Consider the following 13,296-nt stretch of genomic DNA (forward strand, 5'->3'; position numbering starts at 1 on the left):
AAAATAGATGAGCACATTTACAAAGTATACACACACATTTATATATAATAATTATATATACACACAATTATATATAATAAAATAATCCTTCTGGGAGAAGTTAGTACAGTGAACATTAGAGCTGGCAGTTGGTTAAAAAAAAATATTTTCAAAAATATGTTTCTGAGAAAAATAATTTCCAATGGAGCAAACTTTGAGAAACACTGATTGATAAATGCTCCCTTAGCTAAATTTAATTCCTTCACTGCACAGTTCTTGCCATTTTTGTCTTAGGATCAATGGTGTCAAATGGCAACTCAGTAATGGAATATGGGAGAGAGAGAAAATCTCTATCAAGGAGAGGAAAGAGCAGTCACTGGAAGCTGGAGAGGAAACATTGAGTACTCCCAGCATTAGACTGGCACCAGTGACTAGATGGGGTAGGTGAATGCATAGAGGTCAGAAGGACCCAGAATACATGAGGACATGCATGAGGTTGCATGGTAACCACACATACCCTTGACTTCAAACCCCATGTGGACAGTGACTTTCTGCTTTTGGACAAAGCTCATGGAAAAGAATGCAGGGAGAGCTTTATTTTTACAACTTTGGTAGTAAACTGAACTTTAAGTAAACAGAAAATATTATGTCCCACTGACAAGTTAAGCTTTCTTCACTATTGGCAATACTTGGAGTTGCTGAAGTTTCAATTTGTTTTCGAAATCAAGGAGTTCTCATGTTTTGATCAATAATAATATGGGTGATAATTATGTATTATACTAAAGGAAGTATGTACCTAACATGTAAGATGAAAATTATTTCCAATTATAAGCATTTATTTGATTGAAGCAATCCATACACATTATTCTGAAACCAATATTTACAATTAATTATTATTAAAGTTTTAAAATAGTCATTTTCTTACTCTAGTGCATGACATATATGGTGAATTGATGTTGAATATTAAGGATCATGTTTGCAAAAATGAGACAGAATCAGGCATCTGAAGATTGTTTCTTTGTTTCTGATTACTACTTTTTAAAATGGCTTTGGGCAAATTACAGTAATCTAAGATTATTCTCATCACTACAATGGAATAATCATAATGGTAATAATGTCAATAATTATATCAATTTTTAAAAATGTAATGGAACATTTATGAGATGTTCTGTAATCAGCATAATGAACTGATTTGAGAAACTCTCCTTTGTGGGTTTTAGAGCAATACAGGGACTTATCTTCTCCTAAAGAAGTCAAGGAGAGCTGCTAGTTTTTCTACAAATCTATAACGAGAGTATGTGTACATGACTCAGGTTTGGACCTCCAGAAGTTTACACTTGGGACTTTGAATATTGAAAAATATCTCAAAGACAAAGAAGTAAATGAAAAACTTCTCACAGTGGCAGGGATGGTGACAAGAATCCAGGAGGAGGAGTGATGAGTGTTGAGTGGCCTTCACAGTCCAGCTGTGGCAGTGCTCTCTGGTGGCATCCAAGCCTGGGTGTCTCAATGATGTCTGTTCATAGGTCATACCTGCCCATTTTTGAGACTGACAAAGATTCTCATCTATGCATAAGTCATCTGATAGACTTCAAAAACATTCTTCTGCTAAAGCTCTCCTAGCCATTGTCTGTTGTTTGAGACTAAGAACTGTAACACAAATTGGTATTCATGGTGTAAACAGGAAGATGAAAAACACGAAATTCTATAACACTTCGGTATAATGATTTCTTGGAAAACATATTTTTAGTTTAAACACATTGGAACCTTTCTAACCTCTCATTATTTTCAGCAGAGAGTGCCTCTTTCATTAATAAAGAACAGTGTATTAGTTTTCTATTGTTGCCCTAACAAACTGCCACAAACTTAGCAGCGTAAAATATCACAGGTCATTAACTTAAACTTCTAAGGTCAGAAGTCCAAAATAGGTCTAAGTGGGCCAAAGTTAAAGTGTCAGCCCAGCTGCATCCCTTTCTGGGGAGAGGAATCCATTTCCTTGCCTTTTACAATATCTAGAAGCTGCCCATATTCCTTGGTTCATTAACCTTCATTCACCCTCAAAACCAACTACAGAAGGTCAAGCTATTCTCACCTTACATACCTTAACCTCCTTTTCTGCTGCCTTCTTCTACATTTAAATACCTTTATGATTATATTTGCCCCATCCTGATAATTCAGGATAATCTCATTTTATTTTTAAAAATTCATTTATTTGATAAAGAGAGAGAGAGAGAGAGAAAGAGAGAGAGAGAGAGAACAGCAGGGAGAGCAGCAGACTCAGGAAGAGAGAGAAGCAGACTCCCCATTGAGCACGGAGCCCAATGCAGCGCTTGATCCAAGGTCCTGGGATCATGACCTGACCCAAAGGGCAAAAGCTTGATGACTAAATCACCCCAGGATAATCTCAGTTTAAACGGACTGAAAACCTTAATTGTATCTGCCACTTGAACACCTCTTTACCGTGGAAGGTAGCACATTCCCCGGTTTCAGAGATTAGGATGTGGACCTCTAGAGGGACATTATTCCACCTACTGTGAAAAGCATTCCAATACAACTTGTGTGTGTGTTAAAGACTACATAAACAGCTACAGAAATAATGAAGGATTTAAGGCAGATTACAACATTAATACACAACAAATCATTTAAACCTATTCCCAAAAGTTTATTCATGGGAAAATTTTTGTTTATGACATTTTTAAAACTGATTTTTGTATTATGTTCAATTAGCCAACACATAGTACATCATTAGTTTTTTATGTAGTGTTTAATGATTCTTTAGTTGCATATAACATCCAGTGCTCATCACAACATGTGCCCTCCATAATACCCATCAACCAGTTACCCCATCCCCCCAACCCCTCCTTGAGGTTTGTAAAGGATTTCTGAAAGTAACTGAAAAGGTAACAAGTAACTTCATAGTTGTTGTAACCAAAGTAGCTGAAATAAGAGTTGTACAAAAGATGGGTTCTTAGGAATTGTGTCTCTAGATAATCCCCCTTTTATTTAATATCAGTGATAGTAGAAACAGAAATCTTAGAGGGATAAGAAGACAGTTGCTACAAATTGGCAAACACTGAAAACCTCTCAGGATCAAAAAAGTTGAAATCCATTGGAATAAATGTGTATGAGATTAATGAAGATCTAACTATTAAATCTGTTTCCATTATAAACAGGAAGAATTTTATGAAATATAGAGGAAAAACAGAATTGAAACTATGAAATACACTTTGGGATATCAATTAGGAGACTGAAAATATTTAGGAAACAATAAACTACAATAGAGGATCACTGAATCAAATACAACTTAGTGATGTCTTTTTAAACAATCCACCTTAAATATTTCTAACTAACATTTCACGTTTTCCCTTCTGTCGTTAAAGTTCTGTCCGGGTTTTACAAGAAAAATTACTGTGCCTCTTTGGTTTATTTTTCCTATATGGACTATATTTCAGAGTTATCTAATGAAATTGATATGGGAAAGTTATTTTTTATTTAAAAAATTTCAAGGGCACCTGAGTGGTTCAGTTTGTTGAGCATCTGACTCTTGGTTTTGGCTCAGCTCATGATCTCAGGTCTTGGAGTCCTGAGGCTCAGTGCTTAGCCAAGAATCTGCTTGGGATTCTTTCTCTCCCCCTCTCTTCTTGTCCCCCCCCCCCCTGCTCAAGTTCTCTTTCTCTCTCTCTTAAATAAATAAATAAATCTTTAAAAAAAGTTCCACTTAATAAATGCAGAGGAAAAGAGAAAATAAGAGTAAAAACAAAAACAAAAACAAAAATCCTCATGTATGTGATTCATGGGATTGGCAATGAATGGTAGATGACACCTGAACCCACTGACTAATTTTAACATCCTTAAATCAAGGATGATCTTTCATTTCTGTTTCAGATCCAGATTTTGGTAATAGTCAAAAGTATATCCATATCAGAGTAGGAAAAGAAAGTGTATTTGAGAAAAGTTAACCTATCCAATGTGGACCTAAAATTAACAAGATTTTGTATGTCAATTATACTTCAATCAAAAAAAAATAAAAACACTAAGCCACCTTAATAATTTATGGAGCAACTCCTAGAGTACCTGAAAGCTTGTCAGATATTCCTCAGAATTTCCTAAGGAGATTTCATCCTCCTTTTAAAATTCTTTCTTCAAGCAGTGGCAATAAATTGAAAAGAGAATATTATATTTACTTTGTAGTTTTTTGTTTGACAGTTTCACAAATACCATATTCTAATATAATCATTGATTATTAATGTATAATGGCTCTATTAAAATTCAAATGTACACATGTTACTGGTCTAGGAACCTAACATTTTAACACTTGACATTTTTAATATTTTAAAATAACCATTCTTAACATTATTTACTTGGAAAACTTTTTGTACGTTCAAAACAACTGTACTACTAATTATTGAAAAACAATGAATTTGTTACTTAGCAGTGATTAGGTTCTTCCAGTTTTCTGTTCTAAACATCTTAATATTTATATTCAGCATTTTTCAGATTATCATAATTAGCATTATTTCACAATGGACTTTCTTTATACTTGAAAATACAAAGTTCTACAGTAGGAAATGACATACACAATATTATGTAAAGAAAAAAAATCACAGTTCAAATGAAATTAATCTCTTGGAAATTATAATAAAATGCAAGTCATGATGAGATTATGTGAATTGCAGGTTCAATTCTTATGAACATCCATACAGTTTTCACTGGAGGATTTCTTCCTCTCTCAGAGCTCTAGAGTCTGCACACCAGGTTAAATCAACTGACCTCCTCATCCTAGTTTCCTCTAGGCCATTTCATTTTCTACACCATTCTATTTAACCCCTAATGTATTTTTCAGGAACTCTTTAACCTTCTCCAATAAATGCACAAACCTTTAGGGATGTTTGGAGTTTGAGACTATTTGTTTTTAATTGATCAGAATTTTCTTAAAAAAAACAAAACAACATAAAATAAGAGGGTAGGGACACTCTTACACAGTACATTCAGGGGCCAGTTAAGGTTAATTTTACAATATTTTATACTAACTAAATTGTTTTAAACTAAACTAATGGAATTTGTTGATAGAATTCAAAGCCATATTATCAACTAAATAGAAGAAATCAGAACATTATATTGGAGTAATAATAAACAATAAGGTTGAAGAGGAAGACAGAACTTTTAGTTGCAATTCTAAATAGAGGAGATAAGAAGCATGAAGATGAGAGCCTATACAGAATAGTTACTATTACTAAGAAATACTTAGTTTTTCTTTGAAGTACAAATATCACAACTACTACTACCATCAATCTTCCCTTCTACAGTATTGAAGAAAATACTCATACAATTTTCAAAATTATGTTAAAGGAGTTTTCATAATCTATTCGATAATCTGAACTCAGCTTAAGAGACCAAATGTTAGGTGCCTGCGTGGCTCAGTGGGTTAAAGCCTCTGCCTTTGGCTCTGGTCATGATCCCAGGATCCTGGGATCGAGCCCCGCATCGGGCTCTCTGCTCAACAGTGAGCCTGCTTCCCCCTCTTTCTCTCTGCCTACTTGTGATCTCTGTCTGTCAAGTAAATAAATAAGATCTTAAAAAAAAAAAATAAAAAAAGAGAGAGAGACCAAATATCTAGGTCTAAGTCTTATGTTTTATTTATATTTCAGTATTCTATCAAGGAGAACACAATACCACCTGGCAGTTGCTGCCAAATAGGCAAATCAATGGTAGAATACATTCCAAAAAGTAAATTCAATGAAGAGGAATCTATATGAATAAGGAAATGATAACAATAAAATAATCATAACCCTTTTGCTCTTATTATTATACAATCCACATAAATATTGCAGTCTTTAACAAAATTTAACCTTGATACACTGTGATCAACATGATTGCACTCCGCAATCAAAGGATCTGTGCTTCACTGTTCAGTGTGCCTGAGGTACAGTAGGATCAAATAAATGTGCCAGATGAGGTCACCTCACAACTGTTGTTGTCATAGTAGTGAAATGGAATAGCTTAAAATAATAGCATGAGCTCTGTTTTTTTGTTTTGTTTTGTTTTTGCTACAGAGCTTTGCAAGAAGATAAAATATTTTTGAGAAACCAAGCATATTATAAGATTTTTATTTCATATAACTATATCTAAAATCCATGTGTTAGAACAAATTATATTTAGCTCAAATATAATCTTTGAAATACATATAAAATATATTGTGATTAGACTATTTCTTTATATTATATATGGAAAAAGTTACTTCCCAAATTAGATCAGTCTCTTGGAAACTACAGTAACGTATATGTGTACATGCAGTATATTTTAGAAAATTGATATTTTCCATAAGATAAAATTTTTTTCTCAATATTAAAATTCACATTGATAAAATAATCTTATAATTATAGATCAAGTAAGAAATAGGTGATGTGTTTGGTCCTGACTAATTAATTTAATGCACTGAAAATATGTTGAACTGGACTTACCTTATATAAATATACAGTGATTTGTGGTTGCATGCTCCATTTTTCTGACTTCATCAGGTTTTGAGTTTAAACTTGGCAGACTTAAATTTTCAAAGGGATTAAATTTAATGTAAGGTTTATTTTGAACAATAAATAATATGAAGTTTTATAAATTACATGAAATTGAATGCAATTCTGATTGTGCAACCCTATATGTTGTTGAAAGTTGGGATAAATTATAGTCCTAAATAAAAAATGTGTTTTGTATCGCTTCTCAGCCTTTCGGCTGAGGTCAAGTGAAAAGTGTGTTTTGTTAGTCAAGAGAATTTTTCAGAAAATTTCTAAAACATAAAGCACTGACTACTGTTCCAAACTGCTATTAATATACTTCTAGAGAGAATAGAATATGAGATTATCACTATTGTCCTTCATACCGAATATGAAATCACTTAAAATGTAATACTATAATTTTTTAAATAAAAAATTCACATGCATAAATTATATTCATTAACACTTATGCCCTAATACATGACAGATGCTGTGATATGACATAACTGATATCATTACTAATTTAATTTTTAATCACGCAGTTATATAAGTTGTGTTGTAAAATATGTTTAAAACAATAACTGAAACTTTTTTTTTTAGTATTAGAAATCCTTGTGGAGGAGTGGTGACTGGGAAGGAGCATGTAGTTACATGTCTTAGATGCTGGTAATATTCTACTTCTTGTCCTGGACAGTGGTTGTCTGGCTAAGTGACCTTTGTAAAATTTGCCAAACTACACACTTACAAATTCCTTCACATTTCTCTACTTGTATTGACCTGGGAGTTTCCTAGGATCAACCAGCCAGACTACACCTAAGTGAAGACAGCAATCAACCCTCTGCATATTTAAAGCTTCCAATCAGCTTTCAGCTTCACTGTCTTTAATATGTGTATATAGACAAGAAGCTCAAAATATTTAAGAAAATTCTGTAATATGAAAAATAACAAAACAAAGAAAATAAATAACAGGATAACACTTTGAAACAAAAGCTATACAAGAACAGCCTCCAAATGCATATTAATATACTCAGAAATATAAGAAATCGAATACAATCAGGCAACAAAAGCCAGGATACTCTCTAAAATAAGATCGTTCAGAGAACACAAACAAGGAAGTAGCAATGAAAAACTCTGTAGGAAACTTAAAGATCAAGATTAAAAAAAAAAAAAAAAGGTGAAGATATCTCCTGAAAGGCAAGCAAAATATAAATACATGGAAAAAAAAGGAAAGAAAAGATCAGAAAATTGGTGGAAAATGGTACATCAATCTGGGAGTTCCATTAAATAAATAACAAGAGTTCTATAAAGAAAGAACAAAGAAAATAAAGTGGAGGAAATTAAGAAATAATGCAAAAACAATTTTACAGAATTTAAGAACCTGATTTTTGATTAAAAGAATCCATTAAGTACAATGCAAGTACAAAGGATGAAAACAGAAATATAACAATCTGGGTAGAAAAAGAACATCTTAAGTATTTTTAGGACCTAGTGTATAGAGAGAAAGACAGAGAGCAAGCTTTTCATATAAAATATCAAAATATCAAGTGATCCTGGAAGTGAAGCAGCCTCTTAAAAATCAAGAAAACTATTATTCACCATGAATTTTATGTATCAGCAATAGGGGTAAAATAAAGATAGTTTCGGGTATTTAATTTCTCAAAGAATTTAACTCTATGCACTCTTTCCCAGAAAATTACTAGACTAGGTGTTCAATCAAATTTGGGGATCAAGCAAGAAAGCAGGAAATATAGGAAAAATGACTTTATTATTATTATTTTTTAAGATTTATTTATTTATTTTAGAGAAGGGAAGAGGCAGAGGGAGAGGGAGAGAAAGTAGATTCCCAGCTAAGTGCAGAGCCTAATGCAGGACTACATCCCACAACCCTGAGATCATGAGCCAAAATCAAGTGTCCCTTTTAACCAACAGAGCTACTCAGGTATTCCCAAGGAAAAGGACTTTAAATAGAAGAGATATATGAGTGCAATTATTGAAATGATGGCAGTGGCTGTCTCTGGAGCACAGATGTGAAGCAGGGCTAATGACAAACCAAAGGACTTTTATAAGGTTGAAATAAGTCTTAGGAGAGACTTGTTGGTAATGGTGACACAGAAACACACACACACACACACACACATCAATCACATGCAGGCACACACACATACATACATACATATTTGAGAGCATTTGATACATACATATTTGAGAGCATTTGATAATGAATTAGGAATAAATGAATGGAAAACTAAACAAATGGGACAAGAAGGTGATTGTTTTCTCCAGAAGAAAAAAAAAAGTTTCTCAGAATAGGATAATATAATTCATGTCCACAAGTCAGTGGAGTGTGAGAAGATAGAAAAATTTAAAAATCTCAATTCTTCATACTGGAGAGTCAAATATCTATTGATAAGTCAATTATCCATTGATAAAAGCATTGTCTATGCTCCTTCTTTTAAAAAAGTACAAAAGAAGAAATATAAGTACATTAAGAAATAGAGAGAATGGGGCGCGTGGGTGGCTTAGTGGGTTAAAGCCTCTGCCTTCGACTCACATCATGATCTAAGGGTACTGGGATGGAGCCCTGCTTCGGGCTCTCTGCTCAGCAGGGAGCCTGCTTCCTCCTCTCTCTCTGCCTGCCTATCTGCCTACTTGTGATAGCTGTCAAATAAATAAATAAAATCTTTAAAAAGATAGAGGGAAATACAGGAATAACATAAAATAGAAATGATAATCTCTGAGAAGAAGCACAAGGGATCTTCTATTTTCTGGTTAAAAAGTTTGTAGATTTGGGGTGCCTGGTGGCTCAATCAGTAAGAGTCTGCCTTTAGCTCAGGTCATGATTTCGGGGTCCTGGGATTGAGCCCCACATCGAGCCTCACATCGAGCCCCACATCAAGCACCACACTGAGCTCTCTGCTCAGTGGGAGAGCCTGCTTCTCCCTGTACCTCTGCCTGCCGCTCTGCCTACTTGAGATCCCTCTCTCTCACTGTCAAATAAATAAATAAAAACTTTAAAAAAATATAGATTTTTTTATACTCTTAATCCATAAGCATGATTAATTTTGACTGATTTTTAAAATAATAACACTTAAACATACTATGAACCATGGAACTTCTTAGTTCAGCTTCTTCATCTATCAGAAGAGGTAGATGATGCACCAAATAGCTCATTTTGGGCAATGATTATAACGGCTAGGCTAAGTTAATGGTAAAAGCCTTTGGACTACAAGGCAGGTATTCTTTTCCTAAGGAAAGTGGTCTCTGTCTTAAGAAAAACATGCAGGAGTTTGTTTCCAGATATATATGTATATATGTGATTATTGAAACATTCCATTACATTGTCAACATGAAATATGAGTCATTCAATTTTATTACATGATATATTCCAAATATATATTGTCTTAAACCTTAAAAATAACAAGATAACGACCACAATGATAAAGTAATATCATGAAGAGAACTGTACTTTTAGAATTCATGAGGATGAACAGTTTACGACTCAAGTTGGTTCCTTAATACCAGATTCTGAAAATTTTCTAATTTCTACTTAGTTATGCAAGTGAGTTAAGGAGCCAGTTGTGGAAAGATGCACATATGTACATGCACACAGAACTTCTGTTACGTTCTTCTTAAGAGTTTTATTCACATCTTTCATTGAGCCTGATTTTTCCAAAGTAGTAAAACATAATCTCTGCTTTCCTGGATAAGTAAATCCTTCAGGGTATGCTGCTTAATTTTATTCTTGCAGGATCACTTTTACAGGGCTCTCTCAATTGAGGAATGGCAAACCAGAGACCTGTCGCTATGTCTGGATTCACTGAAGATAAACACTAGAGTTAAATATTGTTTCATTTGTACATGCTTACCTTGAATGTCCTAACTCCCAATATAATGAATGAAACAGATGCAATCATAATTTAACAATTCCAAGGCAGCTTTCTGGGCCAGCCCCAGGGATGCAGAATTTTGTTTAAATTTGGCTTATATCAGCAATGAGAGATTCCGATATAGGAAAAAAACAAAAACAAAAACAAACAAACTTTGAAACTGTAATTTCTCATACTTTCCTTGGTGTTAAAAAAAATAAAAATTCTTTGCTTTTGAAAAAGGACAAATAATCAGTGATGTACACTGGAAAGAAGGAGTGGGGAGACAAAGCTAAGAGTACAGCTTTATTTAAAAAATTTATACTAAGTCATCTAAACCACCTAAGCAATTATTCAACTTACAGATCTTTTTTTTATTGTTCCTGGGAGCAAGTTACAAATGACTGCCAGTAAGACATTTAAATGAAATGGATATGAAGAGAAATGTGGCTTCACTTAAAAAAGAAAAAAATTAAGGAGGAAAACGTGGATATCTAAAGCATTAATAATTTGAAAAAAATTGTTTTCTTTACATTTATCCATTTTTTGTTAATTATTTTGTATTTCTAAAAATCCACAATGTCATTCAGAAATAATAGCTGATTTTCTTTCCCAGCATTTGTTAATCTCCTAAATAATGTTAATTTTATATCAAGGAATTAATTTTCTTTTGTGTGGTGCCTATAGGGTAGAGGTCCACTTCACAGAAAATCATCTCACTGAAAAGTAAATAGGCAGCTGTAACTGTGTCCTTGGGAAAATTTTTGGCTATAACCCTCTTAGCTAGAGGAAAGTTTGCATTTCTAACAAAGGACAATATTCTATTTCTTTTCTACAAATCATGACACTCAAATGTCATAAATTGCCAGTGAATGATGAGTTTGTTGCCATTACATATATTTGTGAAGTTAGTAATAAGTGATAGTATATTTTCTTGAGAGTCACAAATATTAATACATTCACCAGTTATGGCTCATAAGGAAGAGAAATTTACACTTTTGGACCTTCAGACCAGAGTTCTTTATTGGTGTATGGTCTATTCAGCAGGGACTAAAATAGGTTTTCCTATAATGGATTCTAGGCCAATTCTTCAGCAACTTAAAGCCTTCTGGGCACTACATCTCTTCTTAAATAAAAGCTCTATTCTCAGTAGAAACCCAGGCCAGTAAATATGTGGAAATCATTTAGAAAATAGATTTGTAATTTTATAATAGATTTTTAAGCAGGTCACTTCATTGCTGATGATGTTTGAACTATCATTGTTTGGAAATTCAATATGTATTCCACTTCTTAGAGTTTTTCATTCATTCATTCATTCATTCATTCATTCATTCATTCAGAGTGTGTGTGTGTGGTGGGGAGTGGTGGTGGAATTGTAAAGGGAGAGGGAGGGAGAGAATCTTAAGCAGGCTCCATGGAGCCTGAAACAGGGTTTGATCTCACAACCCTGAGATCGTGACCTGAGCCAAAATCAAGAATTAGATGTTTAACCAATTGGGCCACCCAGGTGCTGCTCTGCTTTTTAGAGTTTTAATTGGCATTGGCATATAAAGTTAAAAACTAAGATTTTATCCTGCTTATATTATCCTACTTATAATATCTAACTTTCTTATATTTGTTAGTCAATGCAAAATATAAAATGCATGTTACCTTGAGATGGATGTATTACTCATGTGCTAAACTTGTCTTGAGATGTTTTGAGGTAGAGTTTGTTATAGTTAAATAGCTTTTGGTTTTAAGTAAAGAAAACTGCTTGACCATCTTTTAAAAAGCAAATATAAGGTAAATAACTCACAGGAGAATATACAGATCTTAATTTTAGACAGAAAGTAGACGCAGTCATTGGATAGAGCTGCCAGAGGTCTTCACGCATGTCATGCTCTTCTCTCTATATCAGATTTATTTCATTTTATTTCTGTTGACACATTTTCTGAGCAAAGGCCCCCCCAAGCCAGAATATGGATAGCTCAAATTTTCATAGTTTGCATGCCAAAGTTAAACATTTTCAAACACACAAAACAAAAGCAAAATAAAAAACAAAACCAAATACAAGTCCTTGAATTGCCTCACATTTTCAGGAAATAAATTCTGATTGGCTCAAATTATGTCAATTCCCTACTATGCCAAGTCAACTATAGTCATAGGACAAGTCACCTACAGTCATAGGATAAGGTTATATGATGCAATTAATGTGAGTCTTAGGGGTTCAGTCCTATGAGTAAGAGTCATTTTCCAGGGTTGCTGGGGGGAGGGGGTTTGGGAGAAGGGGGTGGGATTATGGACATTGGGGATGGTATGTGCTTTGGTGAGGGCTGTGAAGTGTGTAAACCTGGTGATTCACAGAACTGTACCCCTGGGGATAAAAATATATGTTTATAAAAAATAAAAAATTATATTAAAAAAAAAACAAAAAAACAAAACAAAACAACAAAAACAAAAAAAATAAAGAAAAATACATTATAAGATAGGCAAACATTCTAACAGATTTGTAGCATTATATTGTTTTCCATGACTATGATATTTCACTACCATAAAGAATAGTTTATATTACATTGATCAAACAAAATATATAAATGAAGTATGAAATTAGTGATTCTACATAGAAAAGTATTGTGGGTTTTTTTTTAAAGATTTTATTTATTTATTTGAGATAGAGAGAAAGTGGGAGAGCACAAGCAGGGGGAACAGGGCAGGCAGAGGGAAAAGCAGTCTCCCCAATGAGCAAGAAACCTAATAGGGGACCAGATCCCAGGACCCTGGGATCATGTATTGAGCTGAAGGCAGATGCTTAACCCACTGAGCAACCCAGGAGCCCTGAAGTATTGTTTATAAAAATCGGCAAGTTGCCAAGAGTCTGTTTTGATTAGGAGAACCTTTAGAGATAAGATACTATTATCTACTTACATTTGGTGGATTCTTCTGGAGGCAGACAGAAGGTCAGGCCACATTTAAGCTTTCTGAAT

The sequence above is a fragment of the Mustela nigripes genome, chromosome 15, assembly GCF_022355385.1.
Source record: "Mustela nigripes isolate SB6536 chromosome 15, MUSNIG.SB6536, whole genome shotgun sequence".
Lineage (NCBI taxonomy): Eukaryota > Metazoa > Chordata > Mammalia > Carnivora > Mustelidae > Mustela > Mustela nigripes.